The sequence below is a fragment of the Molossus molossus genome, unplaced genomic scaffold (genome assembly GCF_014108415.1).
Source record: "Molossus molossus isolate mMolMol1 unplaced genomic scaffold, mMolMol1.p scaffold_m16_p_21, whole genome shotgun sequence".
NCBI classification, from domain to species: Eukaryota; Metazoa; Chordata; class Mammalia; order Chiroptera; family Molossidae; genus Molossus; species Molossus molossus.
This window is the reverse complement of record NW_023425357.1, coordinates 20,340,307-20,363,973: the sequence shown is the minus strand read 5'-3', so window position 1 is coordinate 20,363,973 and position 23,667 is coordinate 20,340,307.

Genomic DNA, 23,667 nt, shown 5'->3' with positions numbered 1-23,667 from the left:
AGTTAAAAAATGCAACTGGGGGGGTCCCACGGGGAAATACAGTCGTCCTACTCCGCGGAAATGCATTTATCACGGCAGAGCCTGGACCCGATTCACCGCGATAACCGAGGGCCGGCTCAGTGGTTCTGGGACTTCCGCTGGCCCACAGGACGTGGTAGAAGAGCCGCCACTCATTTCCGAGGCCGGTCTGAAGGCACCTGAAGCCCTGCTGTCCCGTGGACGGCTCCTCGGAAGCCACTGGTGCAGGGAGAAGCCCGGGCGCTTCCAGGAGGACAGCCAAGCGTCCGTGTCCCCGCAGGACCCCACACCGCAGTCTTCATCACGTGTTTCCTGGACCGGTCACTTTCCGCTGTGGGAAGGGACAGACTTGGGGTAAATTCAAGGACAGATACCTGGCTGTCCTCAGAACTGTCCTTCTCCAACCACGGAGCATTGTCACGGAGTCGTAGCATCCAGTTCCCCTCCCGAGGGGTGAGTCCTCTCCCAGAGGTGTCTCCGTCCCCCCAGGAGGTTCGCTCAGCTCTGCAACAGATACATCTGACCCCCAGCCATGTCCAGAGCTCGCATTCAGATGGAAGTCACGTTACTAAAAAGTTAAGCGAGAGAAAGGCATTTCCTCAGTATATTAGCAAGAGAGGTGAGTTGTGCCCCAGTAACAAGTAGTCCCCAAATTAGAGGTTTAGCATAAGCAAGGCTCACTTCTCACCCGGTCTGCTGGGGGCCTGTCTGTATGTGGGGGGTCTGCACACGTCTGTGGATCTGCCACCTCGTTACAAAGACTCCTTGGTCACCGAGGGGGGGATCCCTGAAGGTCATGTGCTGGCTCTTCTGAGCATCACACTGGAAGTGACGGGCCGCTCCCAGCCCTCACCAGTAGTCATGTGGACCTGCCTGAATGGAAGGGGGCTGGGACATGAGGGCAGGTACAACATCCATTGGGCGCCACTGTCTCTCAAATCTTTCTGCCAGAGACTTTCCGAACCCTCAGGCAACGGCTAGTCTCTGTTGGCCAGCAGAGGACAAAATAACCTTGAATGGCAAACCGCAGAGACGAGTGGCTAAGCCTGGCAGATGAGGTGTGTATTTGTGCTTATACTTTTCTATTGCTAGCAGCTAACAGAGCACTGTCTCCTGGTGAACTTGTCTGTGCTGTGTGCGGTGTTCCACGAGCAGTCCCAAGATTCTGGACAGTCACCCGTGAGAGCCCATTCCAGAGGTCCCCCCGGGCGAGGGAAGAGACAGATTAAGTGGAGCGTTATTTATAACGGGACCTAGCCTTCAAGTCACTTCCTAGGTGGCCTCCTCAAACCATGGACTTATTTCTCCAGCACAGGAAGTGGAGATGCGTCCCGTGGTCCTCCACCCCACTAAGGGAGTGACCTCTTCATGACTTCATTCGAGAAACCCTAGGCCCAGACCAGGGCTCACAGATGGGTCTCATTTCAGCAGGTGGTTCTGGGCATGGATGAGACCACATCCAGAGCTGGTGGAAGACAGTGTCATGATTGATTAGTAATGTCTGCCTGGAGAGCGGAATGGGGAGTAGGCACATGATTAGAAATGTATCTATTCTAGGATGTACATTTCCCCCCTTTTTAACATCTGTGAAACCCGGGCGCATCATACCACTGATGGCATCCTAGAAATTATTTTCCAAGGTGCTTTTGTGGTTCACAAAATAAGGGTGCATTGTACAATTAATGAAAGGTAACATTTGGCATTAGCCGTGTTTCGCGTTGTTTGTGTAGAGGGCTGCAATTAGGGCGGAATGGGCTTAGATTCCGAATGCGTGGGCCTGGACAGCTCCGTGGGGTTCGCTTCCTTCCTCTCTGCCTGTCTTCCCTTCCATTTGCCCCGGGAGGTTCGCTTTTTCCACCTTCTGCACAGCCCACAGCCCCGTTCTTTCTGCCCAGCCAGCCCACCTCCCAGCATGTGTGGGTGGCGTCCCCTGGACTGCTCGGTGGCAGCCCCTCAGTGCCCTCCACATCACCCCCTCTCTGCTCCAGCTCCGCCTTCACTGGCCAATTCCTTCCATGTGTTTAAGTTCAAGTTCTCTGGATCCTGCATGAATCAAGTGAACTTTTTAAGCATTTTTGAGGTTAGAGGTTGCTGGCCAGTTTGTGAATTATTTTTTCTATGGTTAAGTGCTAAGCCTTGACCGCGTCAGCTGTGACCAGGGTACGGAGAGGAGTAGGTGGGGGGTGTGGATCCCGAGGTGCAGCGCCCTCCTAGGAAGCAGGGACACACTAGGGTTTACATCACTCTTTCTCGCTCTTCCATCCCTAAATCTCTCTCTGTCTGTATCTGTAGCTATATCTGCACCTGTATATAATATAGATACAGTGTATATATCCATATCCATATCGATATCCTTATCTAGATCTATCCCTTGATCTATATCTAAACCTGCATCTACATACATCTTCGTTCTTCCCTCCCACTCTTCCTCCCTCCTTCCTCCTTTCCTCCCTTGCTTGGACCTCACAAGGAGAGGGTTCCATTATCCTGCTGTGCAGGACGCTGTCCTGTCGGTGTGCTTACTCCTTTTGTCCTCTGCGCCCTCCCATTCTCTGCGGACAAGCCTCTGATGTATTCAAAATGATCATTTCTGCTGTAGCATAGAGAGAAAACGCTGGACTTCCTGCCATCAACTCCCTGGTCTGACATAGATTAGGTGTGCCTCGAAGCCTCAGTTTATATAATAATAGCCTTTAAATACGTTTATTAAAATTAATAACAATTATTATTTTAATAATAACAGACATAGTAATCTATATGCCTTATAGGGTCGCTGTGGTAACAGTGCCTACAGGCATGCACTTAGGACGTTACTTAGCGAGCTGGGTGCTTCGGACAGCACCCTGCACGTGGTAAGTGCCATAGAAGTTGGTTACCGAGCGCACTCTTGCAAACGGTGGTTTCATTCTTTGTATGTGGGAACTGAGATGACGTAAGTGCTATACAGTTAACGTATCTTGTTCTATTATATGTCTCACTCGGCATTTTTCATTCAGGTCTATAAGTTATGAATTTTTCTTGGCATTAGCCATTCTTCACAAAGATGCTTCTTAATGGCTGCACATTCTTTCTTTTCGTCGATTTCACAATTCCGTATTGTTGACCAACTAGGCGGTTCCCAGTGCTTGGCTCTCACGATAATGCTTCATTGTGTACCCACGCGCACACATTTGTGTGTAATCTCTGATATTTCCTCCGATGACATCACTGGAGGGGGACTTGCTAGTCGGTGAGCGTACACAATGTGAAGGACCTGGCTGCATTTCACCACCTCGCCCTGCAGGCTGCTTGCTCTGACTTACACTCTTTGAAGCGAAATAGAAGATGCCCGTTTCCTCTTTCCCCACGCGATGCCCAACAATGTGCATTTTCATTGCAAAGTATAAAATCTTTGGCCCTGAGATCTCGACGGTCCATTGCAGTCCCACTGAAGGCCAGAGTGAGCCTTATCGGAAGGGCAAAGATGAGCATCCGACCAGAGGAAGATGCCCAGAGAAAGAGAGGATGCCTCTTACACCAGGAGGCGGGAAAACCGTGCGGAAGGGAAAGGAGATGTTAGGTCTCTGACGTCATCGGGGACCTCGGCTGAGCACAGAGCCAAGAGCTGGTGACGAAAGGAGGCTGGCCGGGCAGCTTGGGGATGGGGCGGGCTCTGCCGGCTGGCCGTTCCTGGAAGTGAGCTGCCTCCTGCTTACAGATTCCGTTCACTTTGATTGTAAGTACGGGTTTGCCTTCCCTAATGGCAGGGTTGGGTAATGATGCGGTGATGGGAAGCATGCGTTACCCGGAGATCTGGGCTGCAGCCTCCCAATTCAGATGGAATGCTTGGCTGGGTGATTTTCATCTCCCATCGTTGGATTGTATTTATTGAGCTGGGAATGTGGGAAGGCTAACTCTCTCTGATTTTTTTTGGTTTTGTTTTGTTTTTAATTTGGGAATGTGGCTAGAGAACAGACAGTGGCTATTATTCCCACTGGGTACAGATCCCTTGACGACGCAGCAGCTGGAATTTGCTGTGGGGTTTTGCAGAGGAGAGGCCAACTAGACTGGGTGGCTTGCCTGAGATGAACTGGGGTAAAGTTCAGAAGTTTGGGGAGCGGAGACCCTGAAAGTAGGTGAAGGAGTTAGATCTCCCCAGACAGCCATGGAAGGCATTGAGTGTGTTCAAGGTGGTCTGGGGCCCAGTTTGTGTATCAGCTAGGAGTGCTGCCCACTGAAAGGAACTCACTCATGACTAATGGGAGGTGAGCCTGGGAAACGACTTTTCTCACAGGTCAAGAAGGATGGAGGCAGCAGCTGGCTAACGCATCAGTGCTCTGCGGCGGCATCTTGGAGGTGTTCTTAGCATCCGTCCCAGGATGTTGTAGCAGCCCTAAGCATCTCATTTTCACATTCCCTGCCCTCCCCGCTCTCTTCCTGCTAAACATCCATTTCCATTTGTTAACAAAGTGCCATCATCCCCATTTTAGACAGATGTATGATAATTGCAGGATGGAGAATTGGCTTCAAGTGGAGGGTCATTGGGGTGGATGGTCGGGAGCCCAGATGAAGGTCCTGCTGCGTCTCATTTCTCACCCTGCCTCACCTGCAGGGTGTCGGGACAGGCAAGGGAAGCAGCTGGCTTGCTTGTTCCGATTCCCTGTCTAGCCCCCGCCACAGATTACTACTGACTGGAGGGGTGCCCATGGGCAGCCTTGGGGGCATCGGGTCTGGGCTCCAGTCTCAGACCCACCACTTTGAGTTTGTGTGATCTTGGGCAAGTCTGAGCATGCCTCTGAGCCTGAGTGTCCCCATCTGTCAGTTGGGGATGAGAATGCACACTCAGGCCCTAGTGTGAGGATTAGAGAGAGAGTCCAGAAGGTCCACTGTTCTTGGCACGGTGGGGTTCAGCGAATGATCGCCTCCCATCGTGATTCCTGCTAGGGGAAGGGAAGGGCGGAGGAGCCGGGGACTCTGACCTGAGGAAATGGGTGGAAAAAGCAAAGCAAAACAAACAGAACAAAACAAAAAACAAAGTGAAAAAGGATGGAACTTGTCTTAGCCTTTGCTTCCACTGTGGGTTATGACAAGGGGATTTGATACATAGGTGTGTGTGCTGTGGGTTTCTAGGGCAGCTTCTCATGTGCCGTCAGATGCTCAAGAGAAGTCCCCGCAGCACCCACTGTGCGGATATAAAAGCCCACTGTGGCCAGGAAATCACACAGGTTGGGATCTTTAATCTGAAAAGAGGACTCTTCTTATCTGCCCTGTGCCTGATGGTGAACAGATGTGATGGAATGTAGGCAAATATAGGTACAGCCTCCTCCAACAATTACTTGCCAACCCACCAAAATTCCTGCCTTCCCATTACAGGACAAGGGGACCGGGGGCCTGGCATCATGAGAAACCACCAGACGCTGCAGCCTCCCTGCGTCTGGAAACCGCCAGCCCTGGCATCCTTGGGTAGTCAAGGCGACCGGCTCCAGCTGTCATCCATGGGATGCTTATATGGAATGAGCTTCTGGGATAATTGCAGGGTCACCAGCAGTGGTGGGAAGTAAATGGATAGGTGGGGGAGGGCCAATTTAAAAAACAAACCACATCCAAGCATCTGGATTCAATTTGACAACGAGTTGGCAGTGGAAGAACTCGGGGGGGTCCACCTAGTTCCAGCTCCTTACATGACAGATGAGAAAACTACAGCCTAGAAAGGGGAAGTGACTTGGCTAAGGTCATGCAGCAAGTTGATGGCAGTGCCATTCAATCAACCATCTATCCATCCTCTGTCCAATCAATCAGGGATGTGAGCTGGACGTTTCTGGTGTGGCAGGCGCCAGCCTGGGTGCTGAGTACAGGGCCCCAACAAGCAGCCCTGATCCCCAACCTCAGGGAGTCTACATTCCAGTGGAGGAGATGGATTACAGAAAATCATCTCACTTCATTTCAGTTGGGATCATTGCTTCGAGGAAAAGTTCAGGGTGCTAAGAGAGTCTAGGGGATCTGGAAGGACCCCCTAAGGGCGTGATCTTTAAACTGAGACTGGAAGGGTGAGTAGGACCAGCCAGACAAAGCAAAGAGGAGAAGTAGAGAGGACTGTTTCAGGCAGAAAGAAGGCTCTGGCAGGGGGAGGGGCAGGGAACATGGAGAAAATGAAGGATGCCGAGAGACCCTGGAGAGGCCGGCAGCCTGCGAACCCAGACTTGTAACTCCCAGGCTGGGGGACCTTTCCACTGCGTTTGGTAGGTCCCAGCCCAGGACCCTGCACCTTTTAGAGTCAGTCTTCCCTCTGATTTTCATGTTTGAAGAGAATCAGTCACGAAAATACTTCATTGATTTGCTCTAGAGAAGGTCCATTCTAGACTGGGCTGGGGTTTAAGGCTTGGAGGAGAAGCCTGGATGGTTTATCAGTAATAAAGTACAGACTAATGTAGCAGACATAGTAACGAAGTAAATTAGCCCCTTAGTAGGAAGTGCGAGCTTCTGCCTCCTGCGATGGAACGAGTTTCTCAGTGACTTTCCAGCCTAGTCACAAGGTGGCAGGTATTTCTTTAGGCATCGTATCCTCACATGACTCTGTCCAAGGCAGATAGATGGAGAAGTGACCTCTCTCCTTGCATTGGAGAGAACAACTCTTTCATAGGAGTCGTACAGCGTACGTTCTCTTGTGGCTCATTAGCCCAAACTGGGTCATTTGCTCACTGCTCACTAAGAGAGATGGAAAAAGTGATTATACGAGGAGGTAAGTAAGAGGGATTTGCAAATGGCTTCTGGGCCACCGACCGACAGTATTTGTCGTATACCTCTAGCTGTTAAGGCAATAAAGCCACCAAAAGGAAGGCCTCCCTTGTCCATTCCCAATTACATAATCCTGGGGAATATTATCAATCTATTTCCGCAGTTCAGTTTGTTTATATTTCAATGACGTGGTGCAGAAAAAGCATCTGACAAAATTCAACACTCAGTCACTAAGAACTAGAAGGGAACTTCCTTAACTGGTAGGAGCAGTTAGGTAGTCACATGGGGCCCTGGCCGGTTTGGCTCAGCGGTTGGAGCGTCGGCCTGCGGACCAGAGAGTCTCGGGTTTGGTTCCCGCTAAGGGCATGTACCTCGGTTGCAGTTTGTCCCCGGCCCCGGTTGGGGTCGTGTGGGTGGCAACCAGTCGATGTGTCCCTTTCACATTGATGTTTCTCTCTCTCTCTCTTCCCCCTTCCTCCCTCCCTCTCTATCTGAAGATAAATACAAAAAATGTTCTCGGGTGAGGATTGAAAAAAAAATAATGTAGGTAGTCACACGGGGAAAAAATGAACCCTGACCATTACCTCTCACCATATAAAAAATTAAGATACATCACAGACCTAAATGCAAGAGCTAAAACAATGAAGTTTCCAGGAGGAAACATAAGAAGTATATTTTCACAAACTTGGGATAGTCAAAGATTTCTTAGATGTCTTAGAATATGTACTGATAAAAAATTGATAAATTGAAATTTAACATTTGTAAATTTGCCCTTTAAGAATGCTAATAAAATGAAAGAGCAAGCCGCAGACTGCAAGACATACTGACAATGCATATCAGGAAAATAGCCTGTATCCAGAATTACATAACGAACTCTTACAATCTGTTATTAAGAAGACAGTTGGCCCAGTTATACAAATGGTTGAGACCCTTCACAAAGAAGAGGTATGAATGTCTAATGGGCGCACAAGATGCTCAACGTCATCAGTCATCAGGAAATGCAAATTAAAACTACACACTCACCGGAATGGCTAAAATAAAATAAAAAAAACCTGAAATTCCCAAGTGTTGACAAGGATGAAGAGCAACTGAAAGTCTCATGCATTGTTGGTGAGAGTGTAGAATAGCAAACTTCGAAAAGCAGTTTGGTAGTCTCTTAGACACTTTCTGAATGGCCTGGCAATTCTGTTGCTCCTAGGTATTCTTCCCAAGAGAAATTAAAACACATTCACAAAAAGATAGCATGTAAATGGCCAGAGCTGTTTTATTTATAGGAGTCAAAAGCTGCATATAACCCAGATGTCCATCAAGTTAATGGATAAACACACTGTGGCCAATCTTTATGCTAGTGCACCACTCAGGAAGAAAAACAAACACATTTCTGGTATATGGAACCATCTTGATGGAGCTTAAAATATTATTTTGTGTGCAAGAAGCCAGACACAAAAAAGTACGTACGATATGATTCCATTTAAATGAATTTCTAGAATGGGCTGAACTAATCTCTAGCTGTAGACATCAAATCCGTGGTTGCCTAGATTGATTAGGAAGAGCCCCCGAGAGTTTTTGTGGTGATATAAATGAATCAAACAAACTATATGTTCACTGGGGTATAGGTTGCATAGCGCACACATTTGTCAAAATTTGAAAGGGCCCTGGCCGGTTTGGCTCAGCGGTTAGAGCGTCGGCCTGCGGACCAGAGAAAATTTGAAATGGATGCATTTTATTGCAAATCGATTCTATCTTAATTAGATTGACTTTTTTTTTTTTTTTTTTATCCTCACCCGAGGACATTTTTCCTTTTTTGTTCTGGTAGAGTGGGAGGGAGAGACAGGAACAGAGAGGGAGAGAGAGAGAGAGAGAGAAACATCGATGCGAAAGGGACACATCGAGTGGCTGCCACCCGCACGACCAACCAGGGCCAGGGACAAACTGCAACCGAGGTACGCGACCTTAGCGGGAGCCGAACCCGGGTCTCTCGGGACCGCAGGTCGACGCTCTAACCGCTGAGCCAAACTGGCCAGGGCTAGATTGACTTTTTAAAAATTTGGCCCAAAGCAGGAAAATGCATGTCCATGTTATCCTCAGGCGAATGGAAATGTCTAGTTCTGCTTGGCTCTTCAAATAATGGTCATGTTTTAGTCTTTGTGGGGGGTGTAGAAAGAGCTGAGATCCTTCCGGGGTGACTGTAGTCTCATGGCTGGGTGCTAGGCAGGCCTTGGATGTGGTTATTGTTGGGGAAATGGGCCTGCATAACAATCAGGGTTTGCTGGTTGTGCCCAATTTTACATCCATGTCCCTTCCACTTGGACACTCTGTTTTTACTGTGGTTCTCATATTTATCAGCACTCGCAGCAAAGCCTAATATTGAACGTTTTGGAGAATATAGGAGCTGAAGTTGGGCCTGGGGTCTTATCTTTCGCGGTGGTTAGAGGGAGTAGGAGGAAGGTGATTTGGAAAGTTTCTGGAAGTCAGAATACAATTTATGTCATGTGGTTGAAGTCTGGCCATTTATTGCTCAGAATTGCTTCTCATCCTGTATGATAAAGCCCCCAGCAAGCTCTTTTCCTTCCTGGTCAATTACAGCCACATGCTTTGCAAAAGCCTCCTCTTACTTGCCTCTGTCACTGTAGGGAATATTCCAGTCAATACTGCTGCTAACACTTGCAGCTGGAGTGCACTGAGCACCTGCTTTGTGCCTGTCATCACACGAGGTCCTGCATGTCTTATCCTGTTTAATCTTCCCAGTGAACCCAGGGGCTTTATTACAACCCATTTCACTCCTAAGAAAACTGAGGACCAAAGTGCCCTCCATTGGTTTCCGGGGAAACCGCACCCTGAAGAGTCGTACTTCACAACCCAGAATCCGAGGCGGTTGCAGCCAGAACTGCCCATCACACAGACATGAATTGCATTTCAGTTATGACAAAGCAGTTCAATGTCATCGTTGTTCATGAGGCCATGTAACGGACATTTCAACCTTGAAGAACAGGAAACAAAAACTGAGAACAAACAGGAGAAGAGAACAACCTGTGGGAGATTCCAATACTCCTCTCTCAATAGCTGATAGAACAAGCAGACAGATATAATCATGACAGGTATAGCAGACGTGAGCTCCCTAAGCGACCTCGATCCAACTGACTGCAACAGAACACGTCTCTGACAACAGCAGAACGCACTCCGTTCCTGTGCATGTGGAACGGTGACCAAGGTGGCCTGTAACCTAGACCACTATGGCTTGTGGCATGCTTTTGTGGAGCCCATGATCTAAAAGTGGTTTTTATGTTTTCAAAAGGTTGCAGAAAATATAACCAAACAAAGCAAAAAAGAATATGTAACAGAGACGTTATGCAACCCCTAAAATGTTTGCAATCCGGCGCTTTAGAGAAAAACCTGCCCTTCCTCTGTGCTAGGTCACGAAATAAGTCTCAATAAATTTAAAAAGATTAGAATCATACACAATAGATTCTTTGACCATCGTGAAACTTAATTAGCAATCATTCATACAAAAGAATATTAAAAAAAACCCCAAACAGCTGGAAGTAAAACAAACAGGCTAATGGAACAGAATAATAGCCCGCGGTGATGCGCGTGTACCTGGGGCCGTTGTATGTGATAAAGAAGACACTCCGGACTCTCTGAAAGGGTCAACCACTCGGTCAACAGTGTTGAGACGATTGGCAAAAGTAAAACACTAAACTATAAAAACGTTAGAATAAATTAAGAAGACTATGTTTACAACTTTGTGGAGAGAACATTTTCTTACATGCAAAAGCAAAAAAAAAAAAAAAAAGGAAGCCAATCATACATCTGACTATCTATGTGACAGATCTCTGCAACAATGAACACTATAAACAAAGCAAAAATTCAAGTGACCAGTCGGGGAAAAATACTTGCAAAACATAAAATTCAGAAATGACTAATAGACACAGTATTTAAAGCACTCTCAAATGTCAGATTAAAAAAGGTATAAATATACACATACACATACAAACAGAAAAACGTCTGAAGGCTGAGGAGAGGCAGCCCATTGGCATAGAATTCAAATGCCCGATATGAAAAGATGTGCAAATGTACCAGCAAACAGAAAAAATAATAGGATGTGCTTCGCCCCCCATAATTAGTAATAATTAAGAGATTGACCAGGGCCAGCATTGGGGGTGGGAAGTAGGTTACCCCCTTGGTCATCCATAAATGGATACATTGTTTTTGGAAGCCATTTGACAGTGTTTATTCAAATTGAAAACCCATAAACCCTACAACCCAGCCATTGCACTGTTAGACATCAGTTTGGGGGAAGAAATACCCCCCTGTGCGCGGAGAGGTGGATCTGAGGATGTTCACTGCAAACATGTTTATTATAGTTAAGACACAGGAAGTAACCGAAGTGACTGTGAATATAGACATGGTAAAGCAACCTGGCGTCTCCCCATTGAAAACTGAGTATCGCTTTAGAAAGTAAGGTTGAAAGTGTTGTGGAATGGAAAGATCTCTAAGACACTGTGTGGAGAACAAGCGTGTTTCTGAACGTGTTCAGTGTTATGCTGTTTACGTGAAGAATAATACAAGGCGGAAACCATTGCACGCATACAACTTGCCACACGTATAAATCACAGGGAAGGGTCTAAAGGATACCCAGCAAAGTGCTAAGCGGTTTTTCTCCGTAAAGAGAATATAGGTGATTTTTGTTGTTTCTTTGTACGATTGTCTGTTTTTCCAAAATAGAAATTGTTTTTGAAAATTTCAAAAAGGTGAACACGTGTGAGCTGGTTGGTGCTGCGGCAGTGTTGAACCCCGGGGAGGGCCGCTGTCCTGGTGCTCCGACCCGGGAAGCTCACGCTCCCGTACACCTGCAACCTCATCTTGTCCTCACAAACCTGTCCTGAGCTGAGGCAGACCACTGCCCTGCTTGCGAGGGTGTCCGAAGAGGTTTCAGGTATTTACATTTTATTCTCATCTCTGATTCTAGGAGGGCAGAGCCAGCCTTCTTCCCTGAGATCTGATACTTCCTTCTGTCACTCGGTATCATGGCGCCACGCGCAGCCTTGTCCCAGAGACTGTCCTGACTGCGGGCGCGGGGATGATGTCACCAGGGAGAGGGGAGAGCTCCCTGAGGTCGCAGGGCAAGGGAACGAAATGGCCCGTGCCAGGCGTCCATGGTGCTGCTGCTCTGAATCTTTAGGGCCCTTGGCAGACCCCTGGGCAGGGGTGTCCAGACTCCAGTTTGTGACGAAGCTTGTGTCACCACACCGCCTGGGGAACTGTCTTTCTGAGCACACGGTGGAGGATGGCTGGAGAACAAGGGCTCGGGACATCCCCTCCCTGGCTGCAGTACTGGAGGGTGTCTGGGGAAGGCGTGTCCCATGGGCAGAGTTGTAGGCAAACACCAATTTCTTCTCACAACCAAGTCACCTGAAGCCAAGAACCCTGACTCCATGTCCCAACGTCGCTTTGTCAAACCCAGGTTATGAAGCACAGATGAGTGATGAGTCCATTTAGAGAGCTGCAACCAAAACATGACAACAACAACAAAACACAATAGACTAGATCAGTGCTTCTCAAACTTGACTGCAGCTCATCACCCTGCTTGGGGAGCATGTCCACCTGGAGAACGTCACTGCTCCGGCCCAGGGCGGGGCCCCATTCTGTGCGAGGATGCCAGTGCTGCTGGCCCAGGGGCCACACTTTGAGGGGTAAGGGACAAGATGTCCAGCTAGACTGGAATAGACAAAACGCATCAGAGTGCAGCGGGTCTCGCAAGAGTACGTCTAGTTTTGGGAACATTTATTTCAAGTACATCTGTGTGTACATGCATGTGCATGGAAGTGCACACATGCTGTGTTGGGACATGTACTCTTACAACAGAATGGGATCCAAGAACGTGAAAAACATTGAACTAGAACTAGACATGGGACCGGAGTCAAAAGACCAACACTCAGGTGGATTTGGGCTATGGATCATTTTGACTATACTTTAAACATCAAAATGTCCCTGCGAGGGACATGCTTCTTATCTAGTCCCACGTTGCTTCCATTACAAAAATTTGAACGTGTGCCATTTCCTGTGGCGAGGGCTTACACAGAGGGGTGAGAAGGGCAGATCTATTTTGGATTCTCATTTCAAAACCTCCCAATATCACCGAAATCAACTGGCACAAACAGAGCGTTTGGGAGTCTCTTTCATAGAAATGGCCAAGTGTTGTCTATCAATGAAGCACACGCACCCGGGGCGGAAGAGCCCGCCAATGGCCGCTCCATCAACTTTGGCAGATGTGTACATTACGCCTTTTGATCTCCAAGGATGCTGTATTTAGATGACATAATGCGCTTTTGGTTATCTTTCTCGAAGGTAGAAGGGACGTAAGCAGATACCCACTTTTGCAAGATAAAATTAGCACCTCTTTGCTGGAAGATAAACATGTTCAGCAGGAAAGCCCTGATTAAAGTACAAAGCAGCCGAGGGGTATTAGGCTGCACCCCTTTGCGTAAAATTCCTATTTATAATAAAAGGAAATAACATTGGTATGAGCAGGGCGAGGAGAAGCCGCTGCTCCCGCCTTTCGGATGAAGAAATGGCCCCTGTGCAGCCGCGCCGCGGAGCACCACCATGATTTCGTTCCACAAGGGCCAAAGCCGGAGTTCAGGAGAGGAGAGGGGAGAAGCGGGGCTCAGTGCGGAACCCTACCTCGGAGCAAGGGCTCCATGGTCCTGGTCCTTCGTTTCCACATTCCAGGGCTCTGCTCTGAGCAGCCCTGCAGAGCGTGGCGAACGGGGCGGGTGGGGCTGTGCACCTGGTGCAGGGCTGGTCTGCCGGAGCCGCGCCGTCTTGGTAATTCTTGCAAAGACACGGTATACACGGTGGTGGTCCTGTCTGTTTCTACTTCCCTAGACTAGTTTTTTGGCCAAATTCCACCTACACCCTTTGTCCCCAGAAAGCCTCTTCCCCAGACTGTCCTTCCCTCTGCACATTGTCTCTTAGGAGCTGGTCCGGTAACTGGACAGGAAGAGTCCTGGCCCTGCTCTTGGCTGGGAACATTAGTTAGTGGTGCACATTGTCTAGACTTTTCCTTTTTCTCTACTGGGTGGCTAGCTTTACAAAGCCAGAAAAGGTTCGTGTCAGAAAGCATCCTCACACTGCCTCTGTTTGCGGAAACTCCCAGCAGACCTGTAGCTACCTCACTACCTTTCCGTTCTGTAGGAGGCTCCGCGAAGCTCCCCCGTCCGTTCAACACGTGCTTTGATTGCCTACTGTGTGCCGGCCACTGCTGATCGTGAAGATCCGTGGGTGACACAGTTGGCGCTGTCCTCACCGTCCAGCAGAGGTGACAGACCAAAGTGTGACACAGGCACAGGAAGGGGGGCCACGCAGTGGAGCAGCCCTTGCTCCTCATGGGCTCAGGAATAGGAGGAGGGACCGCCTCCCACTTTCAGGCTTTGCCCCTCAGGCCTGAGCTCACAGGCCAACCCTTCACCGGACCTGCGTTAACACTTGTGTCCGTCTTCTGATCGCAGTGCACTGGAGAGCTACACACGGTCTTCTGACACTCCTCAGCACCCAGCTGAAAGGGACTAGAACGTGTAACGGTGCACAGATTCACAGGCATCTTCCACGATAATCGGGAGAGGAAACACTGCCCCAGCGTATATTCTCTGACGTTGAAAGTGGGCAATGAGTTGGCATGGGCCCACTCTTTCTGCTTTGGAGGGTCCTCCTTCATCCATCCTGGCTCTGGGAAGGGCCTGCAGGTAGTCATTTACACCTTGGTATGAATTTTTGTCCCTGCCTTTCCGTCCCTATTGGAGGGGTGAGGGGCATTTTAGAAATCACATTTCACTGTGAATGAAAGTCAGACGTGATCCCTAGGAGCACCCTTCAGTGAGACCAGGCAGGGTCCGAAGAGGCTTTCCAGGGGTGCCCGTGATAATTCGCGGACCTCCCTTGTCCCCCTTCTCCGAGGAACACCCAGTTCCAGCCCCTCTGCTCTCCAGGCCGCCCTGGACACTGTAGCTCCAACTGCTTCTTGCAGGGACAGTTCTTCAAGACATACCCTGGTCCACCTAACATCTCATTTGTACTCTCTCTGATCACAGACACGCCCTCTGGAGTGTCTGGCCCTGTGCAGATAAATGTGTCTGAACCCCTCCCTTCTCTGAAGCCAGCTTCCTGATCATCCTGCACCCCACTTCCGGGGGCAGCCTGCGCTTAGCTCACCTGGAGAAACAGGCCCGTCCCTGGGTCCTCTCCTCCAAAAATACAAAGTTTTTTTTATTTAAAAAATGAAGTTGATACATCGAAGAGAAGAAAGCTTGAATGTAATTTCAGCTTTATAGTTTAGTATTGATTCTATTTCGGTTACATCTTTGTGAGCCTTGTTTAGGGCTTCGACTTCATCCATTCCTGGCTACTTTATAAAGTCTCCTTGCTAAAACCTCTGAGAGTTTGCCTCCTTAGAAGAAATACTCCCTGTGAGTCCTTAAGTACCACCCGATCAATCTGAACATTTCATCCAGCCCACAGCAGATTAAGACAAACCCTAAAAAGATTATGGTGCCGTCCCCATGTGCATATAAAATTCAACATAAAAGCAATACTAAACCATGAAAAAGAAAAAGTAAGGAAATCCAGCAGAGAGCCGAGGGTTGTAATTATATTTTACGGTAAGCATATTTAATGTGATTTTCTTATTGATTCATCTTCCGTTAATTGCCCCTTTCATTTTTTTTCTCCTTATATTTGCTCATATATGTCTCTGTTTTCCCCTCTACAGGGTTGACATTTTCTTACCAATCGATGGAAATTCTTTCTGTTTCTGGGTTTCTGATGCTTCTACAGCCATCTTGCTTGGTAGAGATTTATCTGTCTGGGTTTTACCTTTTTTCCAGAAGTTTCACTTCCAGCCAGTGAAGTAGACAGAGTGCACAGATCTTAACTGTACGGCGGGATGAGTTTCCCATATGTGTACAACCCCTGTAGAGACCATTCTCTTCCCAGCACCCCAAGGCCCCCCCGTCAGCCCTGCCCCTTCTCAGGCTGGGCTCTCCCCAGATGTGGCCTCTGTTCTGACTCCTACCTTCAGGGTACTTGGGAAAATATCCTATTTCTTGACCATGTTCTTGATTTGAATGCCACAATTTGCTGGGGTCTGTTAACTCTGCCTTTGGGGCAGTCCGCCACGGTCTGGACCCTTCCTTGTGAACTTCCAGGATCCCAAAGAGGGGGCCTCACCTGCATGCACCCCATTTCCCAGCACTGGTCAATTTCTCATGGACTTCTCCTCACCCTGCCTCAGCCCCCACCACTGCTGAGCGAGAAGGTCAACGTCAGACCCCTGCCAAACTGTTCTTGGCTAAACAGTGTGATAAGAGCTCAAGAACTTTGAACTGAAGAGTGTATTTATGTGGGGACCTCTAGCAGTATGTGTCAGCCTTGAATGAAAAATGGAGACTGAAGGTAACAGTCTGAAGACTTAGTTCCCAATAACCCACCCACCAGGGAGACCTGAGGGGGGTCCCTCACCCTCTGCAGGTTAGTCCAGTGAGGGCAGGCTCATGGTGCGTTGGCCAACTCGCCTCTCTCCCGGCAGACATCACTAATCAATCATGTTATGCTGTTGAAGGACACATCTAAGTCAGCTGCTCTCCACACCAGCCGCACCCTGGAGTACCTGGGAGCTTTGAGAATACTGTCTTGATGCCTGGGCCCCACCACCAAAGATTCTGATTTAACTAGCCTGGGGGCAGTCTAGGCACCGGGGTCTTTAAAAATCTTCCCTGGTGATTTGTCCAAGTTGAGATGGTGGCTCCAAATCAAGGAGCTTGGGAAGCCACGCCCACCAAGCAGGTGAAATCAGTGGTCTGTCTGCTCCGAGCCCTGGCCACTCTGAGCGGTTCGCGGACCAGAGGATTCAGGCGTCCTGCTGTGCTGGTTAGTGACGGACAGTCTCGGCCCCAGCCAGACCTGCCCAACATGAACCTGCACCTTGGCCAGACCCCAGGAATGCGCCGCATGCTGCACAGAAAGAGGCTGGGTGAGCTGATCCAAGGTGCCTCACAGCTCTGGCGTCTGTGGGCGGCCCCACCCCTGTGGGTGTGGGTTTTAAGAGCTGATGGGGTTCAGGGGGTGTCTATTTTTATATTGGTATGCCAACTTAGATTTTTTCTTTGACTCTATTTTTTAAGATCCATCCTTAATAGAAGACATGTTTTCTTCATAATCTCTGTAAATAATTCCCTTAATACTGATCTCATCTGTGAAACTATTCTCCTCCAACGCGTGCCAATTAAAAAAAAAAAAAGTCTTCCCCACAAAGTCCATTTCCCGGTAAAAGTCTGAGTTCACACAGGTCCTTCCAATTCACAGGCAAAGACCTGGGGCCATTTCCGCTGGACTTAGACCGAGGGGGCGTGGCTGGGGTGGCGGCGCTTCATGTCCCCCTGAAGGGGCTCCCTGAGTGCCATTAAAATGTACGAAGGGACATCGTACCGCCTTTGACTCTTTTATTTTTACTGTGACTCTAACCCAGAGAAATAAACCAAAATATGGTAGAAAGCTTTATGGGCAAAATGTTCCCATTACAGAGATAAACGCATAACAAACGTGAAATAATGAAAGTGGGCAACAGTCTGGGGGAGTCTGGCTCGCCATTAGGGTGTTGTCCACACACTGCAGGGTCACACAGGGAGGTGTGAGGTTGTACGAAGTGTACAGACACATCTATTATTACAGCCGCTGCATGTGTCTAGAAAAAGCAATTCATAGAAAAAGTCGGATGAAAGATACAAGACATGAATCAAAGATATCTTACAGAAAAGATAAAATATCAGCCCTAACCCCACCATTATGTTTGCAGAATGACCGCATGTTTTAATTGTGTGTGGGCGGGAGGGGGTTACGTGAAGAATATGCTTGTGCTACTGAGAACAGCATGTTGGTGTTGAGGTGTTTTCTCAGTGGTGGAAGGTTTTCTGGTGATCAGGAAAGGAAGATGGGGAGAACTGGACAGATCATTGTTTGCAGTCGGGGGAACAGATCCAGAAATGTTGAGCAACATGCCCAGGGTCACACTGCGCAGGAGTGGCCACAAACCAACCCCGTCCCCTGATGGTGGGGTTTCCCTCTGCACCTACCCCCCTGCCACACCACTGTGCCTGGGCTCTCCTTTCATTCTAGGCCTTCTTGTGATATGGCTGCACCCCATTTTATTTTATTAAAAAAATTTTTTTCCCTTTATTGATTTTAGAGAGAGAGGAAGGGAGAGAGAGAGAGAGAGACACATTGATGAGAGAGAACATCGACTGGCCGCCTCCTGCATGTCCCCCACTGGGGATCGGGCCCACAACCTGGGCATGTGCCCTGACTGGGAATCGAACCGGCGACCTCTTGGTGCATGCGTCGATGCTCAACCACTGAGCCACACCGGCCGGACTGCATCCCATTTTAAAAAATGAGTTATTGCTTTCAACACATTTAAGGCATTTTTGTTTTATTGCCTGACCTAAACAGCAATATGACAGTTGATATTTATTGCAAACCAGCACGTTGCCCATCTTGGCTGCTCTTTTATGGATAGGGTAACTGGGATCCAGAGAGGGCGAGCTACTGGCCTGAGTAGACACAGCTCCTAGGAGGCAGAAGCAGTATTGGAACTGGGTCTGGGGGACACCCAGGTCCCCAGCAGCCATACTGCCTGGCCTCCGTGGCAGGGCAGGTGGTGGGGGTCCGAAAGGCCCCCCGAGGCCTCCAGCAGAGCCAGCCTCAGGATGAGGGCTGTTTATTGTTCCTGGGGCTCCTTGTGCGACCATGAACACGCGCTAGAAGGGCAAGGGCCGTGGACTTTGAAGAGAGTGGAGAAGGAGGGCTCCCTGAGGGGTTTGCTGTCCAAACAGATGCAACAGAAACCAGCGGGCGGCCAGCGTGGCTGAAAGGCTGGTGGGTGGCCTGCAAGCCAGCAGGGTCTCCTGTGGCATCATCTGATGACAAATCACGTCCCCCCCCATGGTGAGGCAGGAGGTGCTGTGCCCATCCTCCCTGTGGGCACCCCAGGGCATCTGCTGCCGGCCAGGGCTTCTGTGGGACAGACACTGGTCAGATTGGCTGACTCCTTGCTGCTGGGGCTACACTGTATGCTCCCAAGAGCTTTATGACCCTGCTGTTTGAGAATGCAGCCAAAGCCCCCAGGTGGCTTCCTGGAGCAATCCCTGCAGGCTGTGACCCGCTCGAGCGAGAGGACGGGCTGCCCAGAGCGTGGGCTGAGGTCCCAGACCTCACACTTCTGACGTGACGTGCACTTGTCATGCTGTTTCACACAGTCCTGAAACAACTCCACGAGTGGGGGAACGTTCCTGTCCCCACTTTCCCGGTGGGCAAACTGAGGCTCAGGATGGTGAAATAACTTGCCCAGGGGACGGGCTAGGGTTTAGCCTTGGGCAGGGTGACTTGGGCTGTGACCGCTGACATTGACCCCCTGATATCACAGCACAAAGGCTACAATTTGGCATCTGCCAGCAGATGGCCTGAATGACACTGTCCCTTTGTCACTTTCCAGCACCCTGGTTGTCAGTGACTAACTGACCTCTCTCTGCCCCCGTGTTCTCATCTGTAACATGATGGCAGTAAGAAGGCCGCCTCAGGGCGTGGTTGTGGGGTCAGCCGACTACCAGCACGAAGCACCTGGCACCTGGCAGCACCTCCAGTGAAAGGCACCTGTTATTGACCTGATTGCTATTAGGGGTCGCCAGGCCCCACCTGTCCTCCCTGTGAAACCGAGCTAGTTTCCGTTCCCTGTGTCTCCTGATGTTCCCGTGGACCAGGGCCGTCAGCACCAGGGTCGCCGAGGAGATGGGAGAAGATGTAGGTCAAGCTGCTGTTTCAGGGAACCGGCGTCTGTGGCAGCCTGTGGACCAGCCTCTTTCTACTTCAGATATTCACTCTGTCCTCAGATGCGTTTCCCAGCCCTTGCCCGGAGCATGATTCTTTGCGACAATAATCGTGGGACGTAAATCCGGCTTCCTGAAGCACAGTCAGCCAGCCAGGAGAGGGGTCGCCTTTACAAATGCTGGCATTTGCTGGGAAACTCGGGGGCCCACGCGTGATGGGGGGACAGGGAAGTGCCTTCCACGTGGACTGGGGCGACTTCCCGACAAAGGAGAGAAGGCAGAGGCTTCGTCAATTATTTTTAAAGATCGCATTTGCTTAGGAGCCGTGACATCCACGTTGTGTCCCAAGAACAAAGGAAATTAAACTCGCGTTGGGCCAAGTTTAAGTTGGTGTCAGTGGTTCTAGCAGCGCCTGAGGGGCAGTGGCTTTTGTGCTGTCTGCTGTGGTCTGGGTCCCTGTCCCTCTGGGGAGGAGCTGGGACAGCGGGGGGCATGGAGAGTCAGGATGACCACTTCTGCCACCACCCAACTGGGCTTTTCTCATTAACCCGCAGTCACACCCGTCCGATAAGTGCGAGAAAAGTGAAGGGGGTGGGGGGCTGAACCCGCGGCGGTGGGTGCGGGAAGGATGGAAATCTCTTGGCTCTGCTAATTGGGGTTCTCGTCTCATCTCAGTTAGGGTCTGCTCTGTGTCTGAGCAGACAAGATAAGAGGGAAGCTGGGGTTTTCTAACAAGCCCGCCTGACAGGGCCGCGTGGTCATTTCCAAGTGTCCCCACAGCAGCAAGAATCCGCGGCTGCTTGGTGAGAGACCGTCTCCCTGGAAACCGTCGGTGTGATGGCACCAAGGGAGCGGGGCCTTTTGCAGCCCCTCAGAATCTGGCTGCGGACAGACGCCCAGCTGGGGCGCCCCTGCCTCCCCGGGGGAAGCATTTCCTAAGAGCTGCTGCCCCGGCCGGTCATCCGAATCACCAAACTCCTGGCCAGCCAGCGACTCTCCAAAACCACAGTTTCTTTCAGGAAACAATAGGAGCCTCCATTTGTTCTTACACGCTTGGAAATTATAAAACTCAAGTCAAACACCAGAAAACTCTGCCCCTTTTTGTGTCTCTTCATCTGAAGGAGTGGAAAAAACAAATCATGATGCATCAGCATTTTTTTTTTTTTTGTTACGCTGAAAAATATTTTCAAAAGCAGCTCAATGGATTTGTAAATTAAAGCAAGGAGATGCTGACTTAAAATTGTTAAAGCTCCCATATAACTAACAGCCCAAACCCCAAATAATGTGTCGCCCTCATAATGGATGTTTTCTTGTATCTGAATATAAAAAAGTATTATATGTTATATTGACATTCAGGCTAAATCTTGCCCTTATAAGGTGTTTGACATAAATAGCTTTTATTATGTAACTGTTAAATAGAAGGAATACACACATTTCTTAGCGGTCCCAGCTGCTATTGTTATCATTCGAGACATAAAATTGGAATCCCTACTTCCAATATCAAATTTTAGCACAAACCCTATAAAATGTATCTTGTCAGAATGTGTCAGAACCACTAAGCTCTTTTCCGCCGAACACACTGCAGCTGGTGCTTCATCCTGAAGGTTGAGAGTCAACTTTGTGTGTCCTCCGGGGTGAGCAGCAGCTCGGTCCTGGTTTCCACGCCGCTGCAAGGCTGGCGGGGGAAGACGTGGGTGCAGAACTGCCATGTCCTCCGAGCTGGCGGGGGCGACACGGGTCTGTGGGGCCGAGCCCGAGGCCTGGAGATAGGCACAGCCAGCAGGAATGCCCGGAATGTTTTCCTTCCTTCGGCCTCTGTGGAGGAACACAGACCATGGGGATTCTGTCCGCGGTGACAGCCTTAACATTTGCCAGAGCCCTGGACGCCGCTGTAGAAATGGCATTGCCCACCCTGAAAGCGAGAAGGTAACGTTTATTTTTGTATTTTTTTCTCTCTCTCCCATATACAGACTGTAGAAAGACCACCAAGCGTGGGCCATTTTTTTTTCCCACCATGATGTACAATTCACATTTGTTAATCAAAAAAAAGTGCCCGAGGTCATCCACCTAGACTTTTTTTTTTTTTCCTTCTTCTTCTTAAACAGGAAACGGGTTTCAGATGTTTATATGTTAAAAAGTAGGGCTACTGATCTGCTTAGCCATTTACCAGACCCTGGCTAGCTCCCTCTTACAGTTTAACGTTCAGCCCTCATAGCACGACATTCATTTCTATCTCTCTTGTGATTTGGAATTAAATTAAAAAAAAAAAAACTTTCAATAGTCACCTGCTTTGTGGGGGGCAGTTCCGACAGAGGCGATAATAAATGAATTCGGCCGTTTAGTGAAACTGCGCCCTAACGGCACGGCGCTGTGTCGTGTGTTTCGGAATTCAACACTCGCGGACAATTCTTGAAAACAGACCGTGTTCCCAAGTATTTTCATGTGTCTGATCCCCCCCAACCAACGTCTGTTCGGGCATCTTATTTAGATCCATAATAGAGATACACAGAGGCACACAGTTAAGAAATCTATAGCAAAGGCAAAAAAATATATATTCTTTTTGGATATTGGATCTTTTTTCCTTTTGATCAGCATGGTATTTTCCATGGTTCTTCCCGATAGGAGGCTGTGAGCGGAAAGGGAGAACAGTCATTTTCCCGGGCAGCCCACCATCACCTGATGTTTGGAAATAAAAGTTTTTGTTTTATTGCTGGAGTTTTTTCTCTCGCCCCCGGGCTGGTAATTTTAAACAGTGTCCCTGTTTAGTGCAGCAAATCAATCTGTTTTTCTAGGCGGGGGAAGCTTACCTATTTATAATCTAGAAGAAAGGAACACAAGCAGAGGGGAGTTGAATGCTTTTGAAGTAAATTTGTTAGTATTCAAATCACTGGCTGAAAGGCTATCTTAGCTGTCGAAGCCCAAGCAGAAGGAATTCTGTCATTTGCTGAACCTGGGTCTGGTGGCCCCTACTGTTTACCGCCTGCGTCTGACCAAATGCTTTCTGTCTGCAGATCGTGGAAGGAGGGGAAATGATGGGTTCTGGAGGCATTTCATCAAGGAGAGAGAAACAGCTAACTTGAAATGACTTCTTAAAATCAGCCCGGTATTCTCTGGCTCGGTAAAAAAAGGTATTTGTAAAAATGAAAACATAAACAAAGAATCATTCTCAATTTCTCCACAAGCATCCTCACCCACCTCGCCACCGCCAGTGTGTGTGTGTGTGTATTTGTATGAGGCAAAAATACATGTGCTTTCTTTCTCATCAGAGTTATCCGAAGGGGTTGGAGAAAGATTAGTACAAGTGTAAAAACTGGATATGTAATTAATGTCCAAACTCCTTTCAATAGGGTGGGATACGTATGATAAAATAAAATGTAAAATACGTTTTCTGACCAACAAAAAAACCCCGTTTTGATCTCCTGAAGCATGTGCAGGTGACAAGGCTACCCCAGCGTAGGTGTCAGGGACAAAGCAGTGACCATCCCACCTGCAGGGACATGGGAGCAGCACTCACAGCAGCAGGTTCTGTTGTGAAAGGAGCTCCCCGCCCAGCAGGGCTGCTCCGGGTCGCCCAGCACACGGGTCCCGGGGGGACCTGAGAAACCCTGAACTAGAAGAGTCTGCTCGGCAGGACCCTCGGCAAAGGGGGGAGGCTGGTGGAGCGTCTATGCAGCCCCCGAAAGGCCGAAAAACAAACTGACAGCAGAAATGAGTCTGATGAGACAGAGGTCGGAGGACAGCCCCCGTTTCGGTGACAGCCAAGTCCCCCCATCTGGGCAGGACTTGGGGGTGCTGGGCTAAGAGCCTCCTCGGCCCTCCTGTGTGAAAATCACAGGGGCGAACCCCTTTGGGCCGGGACTTTTTCTTTGACTGTCTCTTTGAACAAAATAATGACTCAGTCCGCACATGCGGGGCAATCATCGTGTTCGCTCAGGGCCCAGCGCTTCCCAGATGCACACCTGGACCGTGTAAATCACCCCAGCGGTAAACACTTCAGGCTGCGAAGGCTGCGGGCGGCTGGGTGCACCCGCGGTGGAGCGGGCTGGCCTGCGCTCCCAGC